Consider the following 7,702-nt stretch of genomic DNA (forward strand, 5'->3'; position numbering starts at 1 on the left):
GAGCTGGTCTTCTGTCTTCTTGTAAGACCAGAAGAATGAAATCATTTGTGGGAAGGCATGGTGAGTCCTGGGCAGAGTTGGGGAGTTCCTGGAGTAGGTTGGCTTGGTGTGGGACTTCCAGTCCTTACAGGATGGAACCTTGGAATTCCCCATTGGCAGACCAAGAGACAATAATTTCTGATGATTACTTTGACAGAGACCCAGGAATTGACAAGCCTGCAGCTACTTTTCTAGGAGCCTTTTAATTTTGGGGTGGGGTGGGATTTGGCAAAGAATGGCAGGAAGAGGCACTGTTAGAGTAACAATGTGTCTCTTCCAGGATGGGAATTGAAGCACTTCATCCTCTAGATTACTATAGATCACCTGAGACTCTGATGACAAAAGCAGGGAAGGATGCTACCTTGGTCATGTATGGATAATTCAGACACTTTGGCCTTGAACACACCATTAGAGTTTTTTGGTGCTAAGCACTATGAACTCCAGGATTTACCTGTGTCACATCTGATATGAGCTTACAATGTCCCCTAAATCTTTGTGTCTTGGTAACTTATGGACTTTAGTGCAAGTGGGTGTGTACTAAGGAGTGTGGCACATGTATGGAGATGGTGGTTGGGAAGAGGGACAGAGCTCAGCAGCCCAGCTTGAAGATAGGAACTCACCCTGTCTCCAGATTTTCCTTCTCATCAACCTTCTTTGCGGAACTCATGATGGTGTCTCTTTCCCCTGCGCTATCAAATATGCCAGTTCATTACTGTTTATCTATCTACAGAGTCTGAAAGCAAGGAAACATCCCAACATTCCATTGGTAAGCATTTGGAGGAACTTAAATTTGACCTCGAGAAGATTACGTTTGAGAGAGATGAACTTCATCAAATCCTCAGACTCTATGCTTACAATGATTTGAACTACAGGTATTCATTATGCTCAGTGCCCTGTTGACTGTATTGTGCCTTCTAAGTTAAGCCAAGTTTCTTCACATCAAAGGGGTGTGTCATCTCTCTTCCTGAATTTTAAGAAGCCTTGGCAGGTGTTGGTCTGTGAGATAAGTTAGGTGTTGTATGTTTATGGCAACCTATTTTGTACATGACCTTGAGGTGCTTGGAGTCTGTTTTTTCACTCAACATCTGAAAGGACCTGGTCACACTTGCTGCCTCTCGGTGTGTGAATGAAATGCTGCAGATCACTGCTTTACTCTGATTTTGTTTATGATACACTGAATCTATGGTACCTCTCTAGATGTTTTTGACTTTGTAATTGTGTTTGTGTGTTTTTGTTTGTTTGTATATGAACATATTTGTGTGTGTGTTTGTTAAGGATCATGGGGTCTGGAACCATTGTTGGGGTCTGGGGATCTGTCTGGTGCACAGTTTGCAGGTCATGATAGTGATGAGTCCATGAAGGCCAAATATATCAACAAAGAATTGCTCCTCATGTTTACATTGATGGCACATAGGAATCTTCTGGGGAGAAGGTGTTATATAGTCTTTTCCCTGTAGAAACTTCTTATGTCCTTTGGAAATTCAGGTAAACCAAGGAATGTAATTTTATGCTTTAAAAACAAAAGAAATGTCATCAGCACTTCCTGTTGGACACAAGCCTGTGTCAATGAGTGGTATGCACCAAAATTAGTTTTACAAAACTAATCTATTCCTCAGGCTCACCTGGGGAGCTCCTGAAATCCAGCTCTCTACATGTTGTTCCCTGTCTCTGCTGTCTTGTGCCCAGGATAATACTTTAATCAGCACCAATAGGACCCAGTTCAATGGAGCAAGGTTGTGACTTATACTTCACTGTTAGTAGATGATACAGACCAATTTTACATAACTCTTGGATCCTAAGTGCAGACTTAATTTTTTTTTTTTTTTCTGGCTATATCACAACACAGGCTGAATGAGGAATTCTATCTGCTTAATTCACAACATGAGGAGGAAAGGATTTATTTGGAGAATATTACTAACACAGTTTGTGATGCCATGGAGAATTGCGAGAAGCTCACAGAAGAGAACAATTTCTACCAGTGAGTCACTGTCAGAGCTGAGACCCCAGCCCTAGGGAAGGAATGCTTTTGTGCTGGAAGGACCTTGAACAAAAGTCAGGGATCTGGTTCTCTACTGTCTGCTTCTTACCAGGAAGCCTGCCTGGATGAAAGTGTCTTGGAATTCTACTTCTTTGCCGCAATTGTGCTATGTATGGAAAGTGTATAAGATCCTCCAATTTTTAATCCTTCCCATCTCAGGATCCTCTAGATACAAAAGATTAGCACTATGATGTGAATATCAATTAACCCTGATTCTCAGGGTTGTGACAGGAGATTTAAACATCTGGAATCAATGAAATACACATGGGAAGATTTTAGCATTTGGGTCTTCTCTCTGCTCTCAGAGGGAATTTGCCCTCTACATGCTGATGATTTTAGAATAACATGGACATATCAACATCTTTATTGATGTACATAACTGCTCTTTGTGTCAAGAATTTCAGAATTGCATTGGTTCATGTGGAATGTGTCTGGTCTGTGGATTTGTCCTGCCTCTAATTGGTGCTAACATTGATACTGTGGCTCTAGTTGGGGATGCCTGCAAACAGGTCCCTTTCAGGGATGATGGTACATAAATTGGCAGACAAATGGATGCTGGCTAAGATTTACCATTTTTGTTGTTGTTGTTGTTCAGCAACAGGGAGTGCCACCTGCTTAGTGAATATACTCCATTGAAGAATGAAGTAAGAATCTTGGCGAATGAGAATAGAAGACTGCTCCTGGAGAAGAGGAAACTGCAAGCATCCAATGAAGAGGCAAAGAGGTTCTGTGAGGAGGCCAGAAATAACTCCTCTGTACGAAGTGCCAAGCAGCAGCAGGGAGGGTAAGGTATCAGGTGCAGCCTAAGATCATGTCTAATCATAAACATACTCAAACCAGTGCAACTGTCCACTGACTTAAGGAGGCACTGACCTATATCTCATCCAAGTATTCATTTATGTGATTACTTACAAGGCTGTGTCTGTGGTGGTCACTTTTTTCTTTTTCTCAAGAAACTGAATATTAGGCAAGCAAATGCTCATGCTCTTTTATAATCTGAAGTACCTTATGGGATATAGATTGACTACACATCAAATACCTCACGGCATTAAGTTAGAATGTTATTATGTAGGAACCCCTCTTTAGAGTAGCATAGAGATTTGATGCATGAACCTGTATCTTTGTTGCCATGTGGGAGGCCAGATAATGACCATCTGATTTTTCCAGTCATTGTCTACCTTAGTCCGTTGCGATATATGTCTCTCAATGAACCTGAGACTTGATGTTTCATGCTCACCAGCAGTCTTTGCATCTCCTTTTCCTTTTCCAGATTGAGCTCTGTCTTTTATCTGACTCAAAAAATCGTTGAACATTACAAGTATTTTAAAAATAAATACTGTATTTCTTTACTTTACCTGCATGGGAGTATCTCCCAAAAAGATTCTGGTGTGTCTTATTGACTTCACCAATACCATGCATAGAACCCTACATTGAATCCCTCTGATGATTTTGCTTTGCTGACTCTATCATAGCCATGGCTTTGTGTTAGGATATTTTCCCCTCATAATTGTGCAGGGTGCTGCATTTGAGAAACTTCAGTGCACGTCATTTCACTAGCCTCCTTCAAACTGACATTGAGGATGCTTCATTTTACTCTTTTTAATTGGATATTCTCTGTATTTACATTACAAATATTATAGCCTTAACCCCCCACTCCTCTAACTCCTCTACCTCAACTTGTTTCCATGAAGGTGCTCCATCTCTCAATCACCCTCTCACTACAGTGCCTTTGCTGATGATGATGTTGTTCTTCCCATGAGGGTGCACATCTTTCAGCTATTTCAGTCCTTGCTCTTGGTTTTTCATTGTGGTTCCCATGTTCAGTGTGATGTTTAGCTGCAAGCATCTTCATCTATCTGCATGAAACTGGGAGAGCCCCTTAGGAGACATCCATGTCTGGTTCCTGCCATCAAAGATTTCTTGGAATCAGCAAGAGTGCTTGAGATTGGTGGTTGAATATGAGGTGGTTCTCCACGTGAGGCAGTGTCTGTAGATCTTTTCTTTGATCCCTGCTCTTCTATTTGACCTATATTTCTTCCTCTGATTTGTTCTCCCTTCTAAGAAGGAGTGAGGCATCCACATTCTGGTCTTCCTTCTTTTTGAGCTTCATATGATTGTGGATGGTTTCTTGTGTATTCTGAGCTTTTATTCTGAGGGTGTGGGGGGATAGTATCCACTTATAAGTGAACACATACCATGAGGTTTTTTTTTTTTTTTTTTTTTTTTTTTTTTTTTTTTTTTTTTTTTTTTGTGATTGGGTCACTTCACTCATGATTATAGATTCAAGTTTCTTCCATTTGCCTAGGAATTTCATGAACTCGTTGTTTTTAATAGCTGAGTAGTACTCCGTTGTGTATATGTACCACAAGTTTTGAATCCATTCCTCTATGGAGAGGCATCTAGGTTCTTTCCAGCTTTTGGCTATTATATGTAGGGCTGCTGTGAACACTGTGATGGTTGTGTCCTTATTTGCATTTCCCTGATGATTAGGGATGTCAAGTATTTCCTTAGGTGCTTCTCAGCCATTCGATATTCCTCAATTGACAACTTTTTGTTTATATGTGTACCCCATTTTTTAATAGGATTGTTTGATTCTCTGGAGTCTAACTTCTTGAGTTCTTTGTATATAGTGGATATTAGATCTCTCGCAGATGTGGGGTGGCTAAAGTTTTTTTTCCCAATCTTTTGGCTGCCATTTTTTTCTTGACAGTGTTTTTAGCCTTACAGAAACCTTGCAATCTCATTAGTTCCCATTTCTAGATCCTTGGTCTTAGAGCACAAGCCATTAGTGTTCTGTTTAGGAAATTTTCTCCTATGCCTATGTGTTCTAAGGTTTTCCCTACTTTCTCTAGTAAAACTTTCAGTGTACCTGGTTTAATGTGCAGATCTTTGATTCACTTGCTCTTGAGCGTTGTACAAGGACATAAGAAAGGGTCTATCTTCATTCCCCTGTATGCTCAGTGCCAGTTGAACCAACCCCATTTGTTGAAGAAGATGTCCTTTTTCTACTGAATGTTGTCAGTTCCTTAGTCAAAAATCAAGTGACCATATATGTGAGGGCTCATTTCTGGATCTCCTATTCTATTCCATTGATCCACATGCCTATCTCTGTACCAGTATCATGCAGTTTTAAATAAAATTGCCTTGTAATATTGCATGATGTCAGGGATGGTGATTCCTGCAGATATTTTCTTGTTGTTGAGGATGGATTTCAATATTCTAGGTTTTTTGTTATTCCAGATGAATTTCAAATTGCTCTTTCCAACACTATAAAGAATTGGGTTTGAATTTTGACTGAGAATTCTTTGAATCTGTAGATTTCATTTGGTAAGATGGCCATTTTTATAATATTTCTCCTTCTAGTCCATGAGCATTTGAGATTCATCCATCTTTTGAGTTCTTCTTCAATTTTCTATTTCAGAGGTTTGAAGTTCTTGTCTTACAGGTCCTTCACTTGCTTAGTTAGTGTCACACCAAGGTATTTCATATTGTTTATGACAATTGTGAAGAATATATTTCCCTAATTTGTTCTCAGCATGTTTGTCCTTTGAGTAGAAGAAGGCTACTTATTTGTTTGAATTAATTTTATATCTATCTACTATGCTGAAGTTGTTTATCAGCTGTAAAAGTTCTCTGGTGTAATTTTTGGGGTCACTTAAGTACACTATCATGTAATCTGCAAATAGTGATATTTTTAGTTCTTTCTTTCCAATTTGTATCCCTTTGATTTCCTTTTGCTGTCTAATTGCTCAGGCCAGTACATCCAGTACTATGTTGAATAGGTAGGGGGAAGAGTGGGCAGCCTTGTTTAGTCCTGGTTTTAGTGGGATTGCTTCAAGTTTCTCACAGTTTAGTGTGATGTTAGCTATTGATTTGGTGTATATTGCTTGATATGAGCCTTGGATTCCTGTTCTTTACAAGACTTTTAACATGAATGGTTGTTGAATTTTTTCAAATGCTTTTTCTGCATCTAGTGAGATAATCACATGTTTTTTTTTTTCCTTTGAGTTTTTTTATTTGGTGGATTATATTGATGGATTTCCATATATTAAACCATCCCTGCATTCCAGGGATGAAGCCTACTTCATCATGGTGAATGATTGTTTTCAAGTGCACTTCGATTTGATCATTTATTTAGGGTTTCCTGTCATTTGATATTCACTTCTTCAGAATTCTCTGTGTAGATCTTTACCCCATTTTTAATAGGATTCCTTGATTCTCTAGGGTATAACTTCTTGAGTTCCTTGTATATACTGAATACTAGTGCTCTATCAGATGTAGGATTGGTAAAGATCTTTACCCAATCTGTTGGTCGCTGTTTTGTCCTTTTGAGTGTGTTCTTTGCCTCACAGAAACTTTGCAATTTCATGAGAACCCATATGTTGAAGGATGTTTTAATATTACATCAACTGTAATGTGCTGAAATTTCCTGGGTAATGACCATGAATCACTGTGTTCATCTGCTCCCACCAAAGTCTTCTATGAAGGAATCAGAGTAATTTTAGTTTGAAGTCTAGGATGGATCAATATGGAGCTTGCTGAGAGTTTTTCTCTTTTTTGACAATTTGATATTGTGTTGTCTGGGTTTTCTATGTTAAGCCTGTACTTTTCTTGTAGGACCAGCAAGTAATCTGCACAGAAAAAGTTCCTGAAGAAAAGCAAGTATAGGCTGACATAGCAAAGCTAGTGTTAGTTTAAGAGACTTGTATACTGCATAATTCCCACTACAAGCAATTTGCAGGATTAGAACCATCATTTCATTGGTGTGTGTATGGGAAGAGGGTTGTGGTTTTGTATGTGTGCAACACTTTTGAGTGAGCATTTTTATGCTAGTTTTTTGTGTCTGTCAAATGAATGTGATTTTGAAAATGCTTGTATGTGTGTGTCAGTGTGAGTCTGTGTATCATTGTGTATCTGTGTATCATTATGTGTTTGTCTGTGTGTGTGTCCCTGTGTGTTCTTTCGTTTAGAAATGCAATTGGGTATATCTAGAGGACAAGTTTAATGAGAAAAGCACTCTGAGATTTCACAATGTGTAAAGCAGCCCAATTATTAGGATTTTGACATAGCTCTCTAGAAAAGAAGGATAAAATACTCTTGTAAAATCAGATTTTCAAATAATAATGTTCAAATCTACTGATCTGCAATAAAATCTTTGGAGTAAATCAAGAGCATGTAAAACACAGAGGTAAGAGTGAGGCTTCTGTTTGAAATCCATGTGTTATGTTCCTTCTCTGCTCTTGGTGAATTATGAAAGCCCACTGGAATGTTATGTGGCTCATTGTGTCTTTGTAGCTCTCCAGGTGGTTCTCCTCATTATCTGCTACCATTTCTTTTCCACTTGCTTCACTATGACTTTTCTTTTACACTTACTTTAGATTTTATTGAGAGATTGAGTTATATGTAGTTGTTTGTGCATTCAGCAGAAGTCCGAAGTTATGTCATGGTGCAAGAACAGAGCTGTTTCAGGAGCCCTTTAGGTCATGATGATCTGAAGCACTCACACTATCTTATCTGTGTAGATTTCTGTAAGTGCTGTCACTCAAATAATTTTCTCTAAGTAAATTCAGCCTCAGTAAGGGTTGGAAGAAATGAGGACTTTCAGACAGGTCTGCTAGTATAAAA

Source organism: Micromys minutus, assembly GCF_963924665.1.
Source record: "Micromys minutus genome assembly, chromosome: 3".
In the NCBI taxonomy this organism is placed as follows: Eukaryota; Metazoa; Chordata; class Mammalia; order Rodentia; family Muridae; genus Micromys; species Micromys minutus.